This window comes from Caretta caretta, chromosome 2, assembly GCF_965140235.1.
Source record: "Caretta caretta isolate rCarCar2 chromosome 2, rCarCar1.hap1, whole genome shotgun sequence".
Taxonomy (NCBI): domain Eukaryota; kingdom Metazoa; phylum Chordata; order Testudines; family Cheloniidae; genus Caretta; species Caretta caretta.
In genome coordinates this window covers 131169503-131187979 of record NC_134207.1, presented here as the reverse complement: position 1 = coordinate 131187979, position 18477 = coordinate 131169503, and the positions used below count along the sequence as shown (strand labels likewise).

Below are 18477 nucleotides of genomic sequence, written 5' to 3'. Positions count from 1 at the left end.
TGAATTACACACTAAATTCACACCAGAAAAATCCAGCTGCTACTTTAGTTTCCCTGCCTGTTCAGTTTATGACATGAACAGAAGTTCAATCAGTGTGGAATAATTAGAACCAGTATCATTTGCAGCTAAATATTCTCTTTTCAGCATTTTTTACAATCAATGCCACTCCACCATATAGAAAGGGAAACAGGGAGAGCAGCTAAGAGTAGTTAGCAATTTGTGCTAATACCAACATGGAGTAGACAAGAGAAACATTCTAAAGGAAGCATGATATGGAGCGTTTCATTTGCAGTACCAATGATCTCTGTCAATACTGGAATTAACTGCAGGCCAGCTTTATAAAATCCTGAGATAAAAAGATCAATTCTCAGTGATGTGTTAATTTTAGGAAAAGAATTATTTGAGAGAAAAAAAGACAGACAAGATTTCACAATTTTCATACAACTCTACATAACTAAAACAAACTAGTTCAATTATACATGAATGTTATAACAGTACTGTAGATATAGGGATGTTTGATCTCAGGGTCATTTATGTGGGGTCATGGGAGCATACAAGGGGCATTCAATCCTCCCCCTACCCTCCCTTCTTGGAACAATTGTGGATCCTTTATCAAGAGGAGCATAGTGTCTGTTCCCTTCACTGTGCCCTGGTACCACGATCCGCCTCAGAGGGAGACACTTTACCTCATCACCCTGTGAAACTGGGTTGGGGTGGAAAGGGGAAAAAACTGTAACATCCCAAGGGTGCATATTCCACTGTGCATAGACCGCTAGGGAAAAGGTTGAGAGTGTGACTCCTTGAGGCATAATCCCTCATTGAATTACTAGTGTGGTGGGATGGCTCTGCATGGCTTCCAATGTAGGCCAGTGAAATGCCATGATCTGACTCATACTGTGTTACATCCACCCCCAAATTTTAATGCATGGTTTATTTTCTTTTAAGAATTATGTTCTTGCTGAACTTCAAAACAAAATTGTGAAACAAATTGGTTTCTTCTTAGTGATTATACATTGCAAAGTTTCAAATTAATTGACTTTAAAAGAGTTTACAGTGATTAACTCAGGAGCATATTGCTCTGTCATGGTCAACTTCACTTTGTTTTCTCCCTTGAAATTGATATTTCATGTTAAGAGCTGCATGCTGTCTTAACACTCTGCTCCAGTGTGCCGGTAACTCAAGGTCTTTGCTGGGAAATTCAGACTCATAGCAACAAAGTCAAACAATTGTCATGAAATTGGGAGCAGATTCAGCCTCCCAATGTTGACTAAATGAGTCACATCAGTGTGTCAATAATCCATAGCTGTACATTCTTTTTTGAAAATTTGTAATTTTTCGGGTTGCTTGTTGTTGAAAGTAGTAATAACATTGAATTTGTGCAAGGAGGAGACAAGATGCGTTTCAAGGCCAGCTCTTCTCAAGTTTTAAAGACTTGCTCTGTCATCTTTCTGCCTTGAAAAACTCCACTGAAGTCAGAGGGATAGATCTGCAGCTGATAGAAAATTGGCATAGCTATTCTGAAGTCAATGGAGCTAAATTCATTTACACCAGCTATGGGTCTGGCCCAGGAAGTGTTTTGCCATTGACCTGAATGGGAACTGGACCAGGCTCTTAATGGCCTTCCCCAGCCCTGCTTCACCTCAGGTACCCTGGTACACTCCTCAGCAGCCAGGCCCATCTCTCTCAACAGCTAGAGGAGACTCTGTGCATTCCTGGCCCACTGCCCTCTTATAAGGGCCAGCTGGGCCCTGATTAAGCCAGCTGTGGCCTGATTGGGGCATGGCCCCCAGCTGAGGCTGCTTCTCCCAATTAGCCTCACTTTTCCTTCCCTGCCACAGCCCTCTCCCCAGGCTGTTTTAAGCCTTTTAAGGCAGGAGTGGGTGACCACCCTGCTACAATGAGATATAAATAATGATAAAGGTTTTTGATTAGGTTTCAAATACATATTGCACGTTTTTATGTGCACTACCACTAGCAATTTCACCTCAAATACCAAAGCACAAAAACCAAATCTGAATCTGTTGTGTCATAATTGGGCTGAACAGGCACAGATGGGCTAGATTCTGATCTCTGTTACACCAACGTCAGTCTGAAATAACATTGCTGAAATCATTGTGGTTAAGCTGATAAAACAGAGATCAGAGTCTGTCCCAATGTGTCAACTGCTGAGAGCAGTCTACAAGCTGCATAAAGTTTTAATGTGTGTTTTCAAACTGCAAGCGTTAATTGTGACTTTGGTCTTCCTCAAGGAGAAGCCCTTGGAAGGACTGATAATTTGAACATGTGGAGTAAAGAGGGGAGCTAGCAACTAGGGGGAAGGATAGCTCAGTTGTTTGAGCATTGGCCTGCTAAACCCAGAGTTCTGTGTTCAATCCTTAAGGGGGCCATTTAGGGATCTGGGGCAAAAATTGGGGATTGGTCCTGCTGTGAGCAAGGGATTGTCCTCCTGAGGTCCTTTCCAACCCTGATATTCTATAATCCTTCAGAACAAAGGAAGTAGCATCAATTACCTGAAATGTTTAACTTAAATGTGCCATCTACTCCACTTTCCCTCATCAGTTGAAGCTGAAACATGGATTTTAAAAGATTTTCAAAAGTCTCAGTAAAATGGAAATGTAAGGGGTCTGATTTAGAGATTCAAGCTCCAATTTTGCCTGCACAGCTTTCTGATCACAGATCAGGTAGTCAAATGTGTAAACTAAGTTGTTTTCAGCAGAAAAATTGAGGAAAATTTAAGGTCAGGTTTAGGTATTTTAAGAAACAGACCTATCTATAAAAAGAAAAGGAATACTTGTGGCACCTTAGAGACTAACAAATTTATTTGAGCATGAGTTGTCGTGAGCTACAGCTCACTTCATCGGATGCATACCGTGGAAACTGCAGCAGACATTATATACACACAGAGAACATGAAACAATACCTCCTCCCACCCCACTATCCTGCTGGTAATAGCTATTAAAAAGCTATTAAAAAGCTATTACCAGCAGGACAGTGGGGTGGGAGGAGGTATTGTTTCATGATCTCTGTGTGTATATAATGTCTGCTGCAATTTCCACGGTATGCATCCGATGAAGTGAGCTGTAGCTCACGAAAGCTCATGCTCAAATAAATTGGTTAGTCTCTAAGGTGCCACAAGTACTCCTTTTCTTTTTTGCGAATACAGACTAACACGGCTGTTACTCTGAGACCTATCTATGACATGCAAGAGCAGATATAATCTAGCAGCTCTGCAGAACAGGAGATCTGGGTTCAGCTGCCAAACAAAGAGATCTTGCAGTCCTCATGCAACCAAAACTATGACCCTCTTCAAAAGAAGTTTTTGGTGCACAATGAGGGCATGATGCCATGCTCTGTGCACCCATGTGCACTGTGCCAACCAGGTTGATTGGTACTAGAGCTGCTCAAAGGACAAATACCTATTTTTGAGTTGGGGGGGGGGAATTAAGCTTTTATTTTAAAAGCATTTTTTTTTTAAATTGACTCAATTTTCTGCAGGAGTTTTTAATGTTTTCTTTTTTTAAAAAAATTACATTGAAAACTTTTGAAGGGATCAACATTTCCTGAAAAATGTTCACAAATAATAAAAGAAAAGGAAAAAAAAAACCTGAATTTTCCCTCCAAATATTTCAGTTTGGGGGCAAAAACCCATTTTATCTATGAAAACTTTTCACTCCCCCAAAATTCCAACTCACTCCAGTTGGTGCTAAGAGGGTGAGATTAAGGAGGAATCACTGGAGTCCTACTTACACAGAGGGGGAGCCCAGAGAGGGAAGTCCAGATGGAAGGTGAGGGGGGACCAGAGAGTCTGCCCAACTTTAGTAGGGAGGCTCTTGCACAGGAGGAGGGTGAAAAGTCTGCATTTAAAATGCCAGACCCCGCTCCTGTAAATCAGGGTTTAAGGGAAAACTGGGGGTCAGATCTCCCAGAGGGGAGAGCCCCACCAGCTAATCTTTTGGGAACAGAAAATGGGGTGTCCAAAGGGATTTTGCCAATCCAAAACACCCCATTAAAAGATGTTCTTGCTACGCTTTGAAGAAATAAAACAGTCTCTTCAAGGCAGGAGGGAAAAAATCTCTGCATGGGTGACACTTCACAGGGGAGTGGGGTCCAGCCCAGAGAAATTCCAGAGAGAGGGGCCAAGGGCAGGCCTGGCTGAGGTACACCCTTTCCTTGTCAAAGCCTTGAACACATGCCTGAATTAAAAGCCTTCCCCAAAGAGGCAGAAGAATCTGCATCAGAGTGCCTACCAAGAGTGCCTACCCAGAGTGAAATCTGTGAACTATGAACTGCAATATCCAGTGGGGTGAAAAAAACTGCTTCATCTAGATACTGCCTAGTTTAATAGGGGTAAGAAGTTAGACTTCATGCTTATATTTGATTTTAGTAACTAAGTCTGACTTTTTGCCTATCACTTAAAATCTATCTTTTGTAGTCAAATTTGTTTTACTGTTTATCTTTACCAGTGAGTTTGTATTAAGTGTGTGGCAAAACTGCTCAGGTTTGCAAAGGCTGGTGTATGTCCACTTTCCATTGATGAAGTGGTGAACCAATTAATAAATTTGCACTGCTCATCTTGAGCAGTTCTATTACTTGCTTTCCTGACCATACACACTTAGTGTTATAAATTATTTTAGGAAAGGTAAATCTACTTGGCATATTGGTGATAGCACTCTTGGCAAGGGGGTGGGAATGCGGGAAAGAAATGTATTTCAAATTGCAAATGCCTAAACATATCTGCCACTTTATAGTGGTTGTGTAACCCAATAAATGAGAAACACTGGTAGTGGCTGTAGAGTAACAGCTCCTATCTGTGTTCAACTAATTCCATGTGGTCAAGGAAATAAAGAGCGATTTCCTTCATTTATTAAAACAATTGGAAACTTTACTTTCAAGATCATGCATAATCAGTACTATCTCAGGACTCCCGTTTGCACCCTAAACAACTGAACTTTGACCACCATTCCCCTTTAATGGGTGGTGTCAGTACCATCTCTCAGGGAAATAGGCTTCCCCATTTGAGAGTCCATTTTGACCCCAAAAGTATTAACTCACCCTGCTCACATTTCTTCCTGTGCTGTCATATAAGATGTACTCCACATGAAATAAGGAACATCGACCTTGAAAGGAAAGGGAAGGGGAAAAAAAAAAACAACCACACATTCAGCAGCCCAGACCGAGATCTAGGCTCTGTCAAAATGATTTCTTATTCCATTTTACTGAAGCAGTGCCATGCTTTATCACTTCTGAGTTCATGTCTTACAGCTGAGGCAGCCCACTTGAATTGGTAAGTTGTTTAGTTAAAGTATACATGTGCTATTCACATTGTCAGTATGATTTAAAAGGACAGAGGCATTTTGCAGGTGAAATACAGCTGCAACAGTCATAGGAAACCGGAACCCAAAACATTAAACCATCTATAATTAACTGCTGTGTGTCTCACTAAACTTTTTTCCTCCATTTATGGGCAGTTTACAGTTAGACTTGTGGTTTGAGATGCTGGTGGTCAGTGGTGATGGTACCAGCTTCAGATCATTTGGGAGCTTTTGCTAAAGTCTTTCACATAGACAGAAGTAAAATGGGTCTGGTAATTTTAGCTAAATCTGATGAACTGTCACCTGCATCATTAAATCATCACACAAATACATGCACATACACTATGGCATAACTTGCAGCAGTGCTGAAGTTGCTTTCTGAGTATAAACTGGATAGTTGCTGGACATTTCAAAATGAAACAAAAAACAAGTCACTGAAATCCTTAGTTTTCAGCCATGAAAGTTAACACTTCATTACACCTTGCTCAGAAGCAGTTGCATGTATTTATATATATTTTATAGAGGCGGTCTGGGATGCTTAACTTCAGCAAAACAGGCAGGGTGCTGCTTTAATATGAAGTGTGAGTGGCAGTAATAGTGCTGAGTAATTCTGCTGGAGTAGAAATGTCCAGTTGAGGAGGGTGATTTGCCCAAACAGCAGAGAAATCAAAAGCCTTCTTACTGTGATTTGCAAATAAGTAAACCCAGATCTGGAATGCTAGAAGTGCTCCCTTAACTAAATTTTAATTTTGTTTTAATGTAATTGAAAAATCTGTGACGCCAGTGTTGAAAGTTGTGCTCACTTTCCATTACTTTAAAGTACAACACCAAACAGTCTACGCATTTCATATAAATTAAAAACCCTAATCAGACTACAATGGATATAAACACTCCTCCATCTGTAAGTTCTGAAATGTGAATAAATAAAAACTTGAAAGTAATGCAGATTAAGGTGCTGACAAAAGATCTGCACAAATTCAGAACTAGGTCAGAAGTGAATGCATTAGTGCTCGATATAATTCCATGTGAGATTTTAATGTTCTGTCTCCTTTTGTTCTTGCTGCCAATTGATTACCTTTCAGTAAAGTTTACATGCTATCATTAAATGTTAATAATGCATAAATATTAAGCACGTCATTGTAAACTTAGCAACACTATTAATAACTTCTAATATTGCCTACCAAGATCCAGGGTACCAAGATCAGTGTCAATTGTCAGAATCATAAAACCCCCGTCATTCTGAAATTCATAGCTATAAACAATAGTTATAGTGCAATTCATAATTAATAGTCATCTCTTTCTCTGAGGAACTGCATAGAAGGAAGAAAGCAGTGTTAGAAAATCATAAATAATTCCATTTAAAATTCTTTGTTTTGTTTTTATAACATACCCCCTTTTAAACCTTTCACTATTTTCCATCCTTTTGTCTGTCTCTCTATGGTATTTCTAAGGTATCTGTCACCACCTTAGTACCTTGGCATATTCTGCTCTGCAGTTTGTTCAACAAAAAGCAAAATCAACCTTCTGAAGCACAGATGTTACTGTCAGCTTCCCCACCACAGATCCTTGTCAGGCAGGGCATTGTTAGAGAAGCAGGCAAAGACTTAAATATGCATTGCTGCTCTAGATATTCAATCCCACAAGGTGACAACTGCTAGTTAAAGTATACATGTGCAGTAAGCTTTACAACCCCCTAAGTGTGCTAAATCATTGTGTTGGCTCAAATTTGTTTTTTAAGAGCTTTGCTGACTTCACAGCTGGTGAGTTGACACTTTCTATCACTCCACCGCTTGGCAACAGATGCCTCTCATTTATGCACAGATGCTGAGTATCCACCCAACCCTAACATTAGCCTTGTGTTCTGAACTAAGTGGGCCAACACAGTTGTAATTAAGATTTGAATAATTAGAAAACTAACATGATTACTTTCACACTTAATCCTCAGATTGTATCATTATACTCTTTCTCTGGAATTACGGTTGTTGATCCCTTCTTATTTCTTTGTGACCTGTACCCTCATCAGCCTTCTAATCAGTGGAGTACTAAATTATTTTGAGGATGATAATTACAATAAAATGTTTTTAAAGGGGATTGGTGGATGGCAATCTTACAGTGGTACAATAAGCAGTTTTGATTGAGTTTGTCTTCCAATCAGTTTGCCTTTTATATGGGTTGTCCCTGAACAATTTAATAGAAAGAAAAATCACAGAGTGAAAAGTCTAATACTAAGCATTTCAATGCACATGGGTGCATGATACAAAGGAAGCTGGTTAACATGGACTAATATGGCAAATCCTGTTTTATCCATCTGACATGATGTCTGTTCTAAGTTGGTGGACAGTGGGAAGTTACTTTCCAGCAAGGGAAAACAGCTGAGGGGAGAAGAGACAGAGACCTACTTGGGAAGTCTGTCCTCCATAAAATAATGATTTCAGTATTACAGATAATAGCAAGGAGTCTTATCTGGAGGACAAATCGGGGAAGAGAGTAGGTGATGTAAGGGAAATCTTTAGAGAACTGAATTAAGTAGGGAAAATGTCCATCCAATACATGAGAGGTGTAGATGCCATTCCAAACCTCGTATAGGTTTGGATGATGGATTTACATGAATGAACTCTTTAAGGTTCATCAGTCACTCAGATACATGGTATGTGTGTGTGTGCACACATGTCCCAAATCTGTCTGAGATATGATTCTAAACACATCCTCAGAGCCCAGATCAGCTCCTGAACTCAGATATTTCCATCTGAAAATGTTAAATCCACAGCAGTTGAGCTATTTTAACCTTTTAATGTTTATCATGATGCATTATAACTACAGCAGCTAGTTTCTGATTGCTAATGTTTGTGGTTTCTAATGCATGTTTCTGGTAGGGTTGCTAATGTATGTTTCTGGCTAGTGCAGCATTTTATTTTAAAACTTTCTTCTGGATAAGTAAAAAAAAAATATGGTACATTTATATAAGAGATACACACTTCACACAATCTACACCCTGGTTTTATGAAGCACAGGGTATTAGAATAAGGTTGTGTGGTATGTGCCCTTTCTGATGGCTGACTTTGGGACTCCAGACCTTTGGTTGCCTGTCACCATATAGGACGTCTGGTCTATTTTATTTAAGCAGTGATTAGCTCTTAAAGTGTGGACAAGGGCAGACATGTCATCCATAGTATTGGATTGAAAATCAAATTTAATTTAATGGAAGTTTTGTTTGAATAAGGAATACAGTATCAGGCCCTAACAGAGTTGGTTGTTTTTTTCTGGAACTAGTTCAGATCTTGGCATTCAGCATCACTCAAGAAGTATTAAGAAACCTGCCAGACTGCCACACGTGAAGATCCCTTCAGCAATATAGACCTAAAGAAATCTTGGGTGAAAATCTGGTACCATTAGAGTCACCCTTTTTTACAACTTCTATTATCATGGCACAATATATTCTATTTAACTGCTTTAACACACCTTGGCATATATCATAAATATTTATAGATGTGTTATATGATGGCCAGAACTGTTTATTTCTTATGGTTTAACCTCAACTTTAACTTAAGTTGGAAAATTTAAAATATATCATCTGCAGCTGAGAATGTCTTCAAGTTCCCCCCTACCCTCCTATACCCTGAAAATGTCAAGGTAAAGAGCCGCTTTTAATAATGATGCATGTAAGCTAGGCCATTCCAGTAGTCCAAAAAAAAAATGTTGTCTGCTTAGATACATAAACTATTAACATGGAGTACTATACAATATTTTGTCAGAGACTGCAGGGCAATAAGAATAGCTGAGGGCATGTTAAAAGGCAATGCAGGAATTCCTAAGGAACAGAAACTATTTATAATTTTAAATATTTCCCATGAAAACCATGCAAAATTTTTACTTTTCCTGTTCTGCTTATGCATCTTCCCCTTTCATTTCTCCCACTAATGGAGTACACTAAAACTTGGAAGGATTTGATGCTGATAAACACAGATTTTATCATACACACACACACACAAATTTCCATCAATAATAACAAATTTACAGATAGGCAAAGTCGGAAAAATGCTACTTGAGAACTGATTAGCATTTGATTTAAGCATATTTATGTTGTGTAGTTTGACATGTGACCTTGCCAATTTGTGTTTTAGCAGTTACAAAACTATAACTTTTTGAATCTGCACATCTATTGTTGTTAAATACATATTGTCTCATCCTCTTACTTTCTGCCCATATCCATAATTTCCTGCAACTCTTTGAAATCAGTAAAAATATAGAATGCTTAAAAATAAATATTGACATTATCTGTCCAAATTATTTAAAAATATAAATTACATTCTGCCAAGGTTCTAAGTATATAATATTTGATATATAGAGATAGGCCCAAGATAAAATCCCAGATCTCAAGAGGCTTAAACTTTATGGAAATACAGACGTGGAAACACAGACATATTTTGCATCTTGAAGTTATCTCTAAAAATATCATGGTAGAGATTCCAAGAACTCCAAAAATTATGTCAAATAAATAAGGAAGTATGGTCAACTTTTTTCTACATAAACGGAACAACAATTTTAAGAAAAAAAAATGCTTCTTTGGCTAAAAAACCTTACCAGTGTCAGGCCTGGACTGGCTCAGGATGCCTGGCATGCTGAAAACATCATGGTATATGTGGGAAATGACTTGTGATTTTTTTCCCCTGGTCTAGTAAATAGGTGATACTTCAAAGCGTGGTATCTCCTGAATCACTAGGGATTATAAACTGATGCTACTCTAACACAGTTGATCCACCGCTGACTGTTACTGCTCCCCACTTAAAGTTCCTTTAGCTTGTGCTCTATTCTTTGGAGCTATAAGTCCCAGGCAGAGCTGTATAATTAACTGAGTTGTCTAAAAAAAAAAAAAAATTATCCAGCTTCAGTCCCAGCTGCCGACCCAAACAAAAGGGTTAGTAAGCTGTATGCCATTGGACAACTGGGAATCTCACCCAATTCATGATAATTGTTCCCAGTCTTGGTAGTTTGTGACATATCAGATTTCTGGTCCTTCTGCTCCTACTTACTTTCCAACTTGATTTTAAACACCCTGTACCTTGAGAGCTGTTAGAGCTGGAACTAATGCTGAATACTCTCGGATAGCTTTCAAGTAGCATAAAGCATTTAATATCCAGCTCTAGGAGTTGGCAAAAAATATTGGCTGCAAAAGTAATACTGGAATTGAAGTGTGAGGAGAAAGCAACATAGTAATTATAATTATCCTATTTTAAATAATGAGTGGGTGTCCATCTATTATTTCGCCCCAACATTTTTTATTATTTTTCAGTAGCAATTATTTAAAACCAGAGTAATTTCACAAACAAAATTAAAGATGTGTTAATGTTTGCTCCAAGAAGCGGCAATTCACTCCTGCTGCAAAGTCTAAGAGGCTGTTTAAATAGCTATAGGACCTGGTCCTTTAGCTCAAGCTGTAGAGGTTCATGTTTTTAGTTATGGCCACACCACTTTCAATACCTGGTGTTGGACAAGTTAGTGGTCCTCACACAACCACATTAAAAATGTTGGGATGGATGTCCCCAGGAGCGAGAATGGATCATTCCAGCATAGTCATCTTAAGAAAAATATAAATAGAATAGTAAAAAGCTGGGGAAGGGAACAAGTTCTCCTTCTCTCCATCAATTGTTGTACCAATGTGCTACACCTGGTCAACAAAGTAGAGAAAATATTGGATGGGGATGGAAATAATGACATCCACTGAACTCCAGGTGGCGCTGTTGCAGCACTTCTTGGATGTGGAAACAGGAATTGCTTGTGATGTCATGATATCAGCCTCATGGGAGTCAAACAGCCACTCAGACTTTGCCAGGAGAAGGAACCAGCCACAGCCAAGGGATAAATATGAAACAACTGAAGTTCTGGGTAATTAACTTTAATGACAACAAACCTATTGGACTAAAATAGCTTAATAAAACAAGGAGGGGACTTACACTTTCAGATCTAAGATTTTGTGACTTCCCAGGACAGAGGAACACTTGGACAGATCACTGAAATTATTTCAGTACCAGTAAACTTTTCTAAACATTGACCCTGGGACAATGACCCAGATTGAGTATAGGTCAAACGAGTCACAATTGCACTGCCCTGTAAGCAGCAATGTCACTCAGCTGTATGTAGCAGTCTCATCTCTCAGTACCGTCTACGCAGCATATAAGGTGGGTTTCTGCCTGCAGTAATGTTGGGAACAAACAGAGTAGCTGATGTGCGCACCAAGGAGGAAGCATGCCCGTACCATAGCATCCTGGACTGTGACCCATCATCCCACCCCAGGCAGAAGCATACACTAGCAATGAAAAGCTATCCACTGCAGTTATAAAATATCATTTTAAAGGTTAATAAGAAAGTAGCTTAGTTGCTGTGGATATGTTTAGATACAACTATGTGAATCTCAGGAGCTTTGAGTCTCTGTGGGTATCTATCAAATTTATCTGCGGAGCTGAGTTTTTATAGTCTATTCATCATCATCTTATAATGCCTTGCATTAAGGGCCTATTGCTGAAGACAACAGGACTCTTTCTATTGACTTCAGTGGGGGTTTCATTGCATCTTAACTCAGGTTTGATTGCTCCCAAATGACTTCTTTTGCCTCTATGGTTTGAACTTTAGCCTTCTGACTGCCATCTTCTGACCAAGATTTCCCCGAGTTTCATCTGCTGCCTTAAGGATCTCTTTAGGAACATGACATTGGGCAATCAAAAATACTTGGTAACTTCTTTCCAACTTCTCATTGGTGGACACAACATCTATTTTCATTAAATGGACAGATCCCTCTTTGCCTAGGTGAGAGCGCTGGACAACAACCCTACTGCAGTATGGTTCCCTGTATACCTGCACAGAAGAGTATATATTGTAACAAAGAGGCATCAATAAATCTCAAACTCATTGTCAAAGAACATTTAATTCCTGGACACTTTGGAAAGTTTTAGAACTTAAACAAGTAAAACCCAACTTTTTTATAGCTATATAACTCCAAAGCATAATATGCTGATGCATCAAATGGTTGTTTTGCCTTTATTTCCTTTTCTGTATATTTATGTTTTAGTCCACTTTGGTTTTTGTTATTATAATTTCATATCTTCTAAAACATATTGCTGGTTATTTATTAATATATCTTACTGCTTATCCTTGCATCTGTGATCCTGGTCCTTGTCAGGATAAAAATAATTGTATAGCTCTGTACTTGTTTTTGTAAAATATTTTTTTTTAAAGAAGAGGATATAATGTAATAAAAGAAAAGCACGAGGTCTAATTAGACTTCTGAAAGGACACAGACTCCTAGAACAATAAACATGCTTACTCCCCCTCCCCTTCTGACAAGAGACATTCCTCTATTATCTTTGTATTATGTTTCTTCTTAGATCCTAGTCACAACATTTATCTTAGTGTTATGGTTCTCTCTCCCTTTTCAGATGTTTGCCTCCAGGGGCACTGAAACTACTAAAATACATTGTATTTGGTGGATCTGCATTAAAAATCACTTCTTTCTCCTGACAAACAATTTAAACCATCACATTTTTGCCTTGCAAATTGATCTTCTTAAATATATAGAGAGAGACCTAGAGCCATCTGACCCAAGTTTATTTTTCTCCAATGATTGCAATTTCCACTTGGGGATATTATTGTTAAATATCTGTGATGGAGATACTTTCAAAAAAGTTATTTTTTACTTTTTTATTGATTTTTTAAAAACATGCCATAAGAGAAAATGTATAAGAACAAGTCATAAAAATGGACAACTTAATTGTAGATATATCAGAGATAATGGTATAATTATTTCTCAAAATGCATGTTAGGAAAAGAAGAATGATCAAAAGGCCATCCCTCATACAGATGCAGCCTACATGTATACAATATTTTGTATTTTTAGGCAGTATGCAGAATGTATTGTTTTTATGTTATTGCACTAATTTTATTTATATACATATATATAAAGGGGAGAGACTCTTTGGATTTGCAATTAACTTATCCTTTCTCTAATACAGCATCTGTCCCAATAAAATGTCAAAGATTCAAAATAGATGTCTGGTAAAGAGGGGAGAAGCTGAGATACTCAGTTACTGTGATGATGGAGACAATATAAGGACCTAGATAGATAGAATAGACATAAACATTGTGTTGTGCCTTGTATACCATGTGTGACTCTGCACTGAAAGTGGAAACTGAAGTAAGCTACACCGGACCAGTTCTGTCTGTTACTTATCAGAGGAAGAATTACATTAAAATGAATGTGTTACACCTTGGATCTTAGTTTAAATTATAGTATATTACTATCTGGGCATGATAACCCCAGTTTTGACTCCCCCCCCCCCCCAATACACACACACAGTGACTGATTTCTGTATTCAAGAAAAATCCAAGCATACTGAATTTAATCATCTAGTTGCATCTGGTACACTGTAATCCCAGCTAATACACATGGGAATCTAATTCTGAAAAGATCTGAACACCAGTAAAGCCCTGTGCAATTAATGGCAGTTCTGGACATTCAGCACCCCCAGAGGATCAAGCCCTCTGTTAGCCCAACAGATAATTTCTGAAAGATACTAAAGTGCATGAATTTCTGATTTAAAATATGCATGCACATTGATCACAAATAGGGCAAAAATGTCATACAGTTATTACAGAGAAAAGTGAGTTGATTAAAATAGGTGACCTTTAGAAAGCATTTGCAAAAAATGTCTACTGTTTGTTAGAAGATAGCGCCCGAGGGAGTTCCAGACTGGGTTCAATTGAATAGTTTAAATAACAAGCTTAGAAAAAAAATGTGGGATTCTATGTTTGGGAGTTTTTTACGGGAAAATATATTTCTTTGGGAGTACTTTCTTAGTCTTTTTTAAATTGACCTATTAAAATGTTCAGATGGTTGGTCTGATGGCTATGCTTTATTCTGCCAAACATGGGAACTCATTTGAACCCAACCTAAGGTTGCTCACTTTATGGGCTGGTGCAGCTTAGATGTGTCATTGACTTGACATACTTGGGCTCTCAGGGTTAGAGAGAGTGACAGGTAATTGCTACATCAATGCAGCGTGTGATGGCTAATTCAAAGTGGCACTGGTGATGGTATTGAAAGCTCACCCATTCTGTAAACTAGATAAAGGGTACCACAACTCTCTAAAAGAAAGAAGTCATGTTACATAAGAAAATGGTTGTCCCTCAAAACAAAGTGCAAGATTCTTAATGCCAGATCTGCACAGATATGCAGTGAGTGCTAACAACCACAATGGAAAAGTTTACCTGAGATGACTGGTAAGGACTGAACACAGAAAAAGCACAAAGTTAGTTATATACGAGCCGCAGCAAACATTTAATTTGCAGATATAGATGAGTTGCTATAAGAGATCAGCAAATCTTTTTTGACATTAACCATGTAATATTTTAGTTAACAAGTTTAGTTAACTACATCTCCCTCTCCTTACCCAAATTCCTTTTTGTACATAGCTTCTCTTTTTTGTACATAGCTACTCTTCAAGGTAGCACCCAGTTTTAAAGGCAGAAGGACCAAAATACTGAAAGAAAAAATGTTCTCATATAAAATCCTGCCCAATTTTGTAGGCCTAGGAGGTCTGACTAATCATTCAGCTTCCGGGTGGGAATCTGATGCAAAGCTGAACTTTTTGAGACATGCGTATTGTTAGTCGGTACAATGATGAGTGTCCAGTTAAAGGCAGAGGGTCTGCTTCTGATCATAAGAGTAATTCAGAATTAACTCCAGCAAAGTCAATAGGCTTGCACTGAGGTAACTTCACACTGAATAGGTCCATTATGTGTTCTAGGGAAAACATGTTTTATTAAGCAATGGAGTAAGAAATGCTATTTTCGAAAGAGAGTGCAATGAGTTCTTGTTATATTTACCAAGTTAGTTAAAGATTTAAAATTAGATTTAATGTAACCAAGTAGTAAAAGAACTTAATATTTTATTAGCATTTTAGTTATAAATGCAATAACCATTAACAAGCAAAACATTCACATATTCCTTTGAATGGCTATGAAAAGGCTTTTAGCTTTTCCTGGATAATGAGCACCTCAGTTAATGACTAAAATGCTGCTTTAAACAAAAGAGCTTTTCCAACAAACTTGTTAAAAATATAATCTGTGAAATGCTTTGGTCATAGAAATCCTTAACATGCATACTAAATTAAAGAATTATATTCCGGCTATTCAGACCAATGGAAACCCAGTCAAATGTATTAGTTTTATTCTCCCTCCACTCCAGTTGCTACAAATATTCTTAGACCACCACCATTAAATTGTCCTACTTGATACATGCATTCCATTCACCAATATTATTTTTTGTTTGCTTTATTTTCAAAAATGGGAAAAGTGAAACTTGCGACCAAGCCACATTAATTCTACATTTGAAGGACTCAGTCCCGTGAGGTTCTGGGCACTTCCTGAAAGGTGCTAGGCAATCTTCATTCTGAGTGAAGTTAATGTGAACTGAGAATATCCAGTATATCAGAGGCAGAAACCAGCACCTTTCACGATCAGGCCCACAAGTAACATGATCAGAGTGTTGGAGAGTATGTGTCTTGTTAGTTCCAATACTGGGTTATGTTTTATTTTTTGGAGAATCCATTTTTCATGGGGAGGACACTAACAGAGTAGTGATGGGGCAAGTAGAATGGTAAGGAAGTGGTGTATTTAAAGAAGCCAAGGAGCGGGGGAGAGGATGGATAGGAGGAAATGGGGACAGATGGAGTAGAAAAATATGGGAGTTGGAGGAAAGGGAAAGAAATGGGATACAGAGGGGATACTGTGAGCGGAAGGATGAGAAAGAGCATGGTCAGCATGGGGAATGAGGTGCTATATCAGAGGGAATTTGGTAGCCACAAAGAGACAAGAATGCACATCCAGGAAACAAAACATGAAAGTGACATGAGTTCAGTTTCAAAGATTTAGTGACAGTGGGAAACTGCTGGCCAAGTGAAGCCCTGCTGGTGATGGTGCTGCTGCTCCTGTAAGGAGTTCTAGGGCTGGAGCTTCAAAGATGCCCTGAGAGCCGTTCTCTCATTAGTCCTGAGCCTTGACATGGTCTGTGGGCTCAGAGAAGAGAAGCTGCTGGAACTCAGTGCCCCATAGCATCTCCAACATAGTCTTATTTCTCTTTTCTCATGTCCATCTAAAATTATATAGTTACCCTTTTCTCTTTTCCTTCCCTGGCAAGAAATTGTTAACTTTAGCCATTAACAAGGATTTCCTTTTTTTCACACTATCATCACAATTGGATCAGAAGTGTGCCTTGTTGCTCTATGATAGGTATTGTTATGTCTGTCTGTGGATAGATCTCATTGCTTTTACCTCTGTGTTATTTTAACTTCACTGGTTGTCAAGCTTCCTTTAAAGAAGCCCCAGATATGAAAGTGTTAGTATCATATACTAATTTCAACAGAGATGAGCTAGATAGCAAGCTCTATCTTATGTCAGTAGTAATGAAAATCGGCTTGAGGCAAAGATTTGAATACTGGCCTCATTCAAAGACCTAGAAAGAACTGAAATAGAGCTGAAATCTATATATAACACTTAACGTTACTTGCTATGGTCTTATGGTCACAACAAAGGCCCCAAAGGCAGGAGACCTGGGCTCTATTCCCAGCTTCGCCACTGGCTTCTTGCATGAGTATATCACACAACAGACGTGTTTCAGTTTCTCTATGTACTGTGTTTAATGGGAATAATTATACTCTCCTTCATCCCTGATATAACATTGAAAGATTAATGCTTATAAATTGCTTTGAAATCCTCAGATAGATGGCTGCTCAAAACAATTAGTATTGTCTTTTATTTTTTCATAATGTGAAGAAGATTGTATGGGTGGAATCTGCAGGTGTTTGGAGAAACATCCTTATATATGATCCCTAAGCCAGCATATTAAAAAGGGCTCTTCACTTAAAAACAGAAGGTGCATCTGGATTTGGTTTGGTTTCTAAATACTCTAATAACTGAACTACAAGGGCATATGGGTTTAGAAAGCCACAGACGTGATGAAACAAAATGTGATGCTTTTTTTTAAAATCTATTTCAATGTCTTTGATGGAAATAGAACAAAATCCATCATGTCAAACACTGTTTATAGTTAGCCCTTGCGAAAGACCAGACGGGAAGTTGTTGCTGTTTGCATGTGAACACACAAATCAGCAGCTATGTAAGGAATGCTTATTCTCAAAGCTAGGGAACTTTTCCCTGTAGAGTAATAGGGTGTTTTCTTTTGATTACATTTTTGGATGGATGTTTTGACTCATGTATATTAATACTAATTATATTGAGGAGCTATTGATTATTCATGAAACATAGTTCAGTGCAGATAGCTAGAGTAAGAGCTAGACTTATCCTAATAAATCTCCTCCCAGCCCTGATCAAGACAAAGTATCCTCTCCGGGGAGAAGTAGCACATGCTTGAGTAAATATCTTTTCACTACTACAAGGGCTGAGAAATGGCCCAATGTGGCAAACCAAACTAGTTGTCAATGCCTGTACCTACCTCCGAAGGCAACTTCATTCCCAAGAATACAACAGTTACATAGTGACACCAGTCTCAGATACACTGCCTATGGAAATTAGTATTTTCAAGAATGAGACCATATTAACAGTCAATTAAGATTTGCAGGGCTTTCAGTACCTTCCCCAAAACCATACGTCAATTTCACATATGCTTGCATTTATGAAGGTGGGATGGAAGAAAATAAACTTTTCACCAGCTCCAGCCATGAAAATCTGATGGGATAAGCAGTAAACTTGCAGATAACTGAAATTTTCCTGAACTCCTTTTGTTTCAGGGGGTGGGAAGGTTAAGAAAATCTCTCCAAAATTGTGTCTACTTATTAATGTATGACAAAAAGCTATTAATGATATTGAAAATAATGGTAGCTGATAAATTATATATGAATATTTGATGCCTGCTGAAATGATTTTAATGATATTTACAACACTATTGGCTGAAAATAAGGAAATGTAATCACACTTTTAAAAACTGTCTAGGGGATATACATATGAAAGCAAGATATGCAATCAATTAACTTTCAATTGCTCTCACAGGGATTTTCTCTGTATTATGACAGATTTTTAAATGAACATTTTCTGTTCACTTTTTCTTCTTTTTATTGCCCTCCCAAGTAACATGCTCAATACAACAGAACTTACTTTG

The 18477-nt window shown here is 38.1% G+C and overlaps 1 protein-coding gene across 5 annotated transcripts in view; it reads right to left on the bottom strand.

The window, feature by feature from the left end:
* The window catches only part of CDH12 (cadherin 12), an 862602-nt gene that overhangs the window by 288429 nt on the left and 555696 nt on the right, over positions 1-18477 (bottom strand). The window contains exon 4 of one of the 5 annotated variants that reach the window (XM_075125428.1): positions 5053-5117. The exons of the other annotated variants lie outside the window; for them this stretch is intronic. The gene's annotated coding sequence lies outside the window, so the exon portion shown is untranslated. The remainder of the gene's footprint in view (positions 1-5052; positions 5118-18477) is intronic. 5 annotated transcript variants of the gene reach the window in all.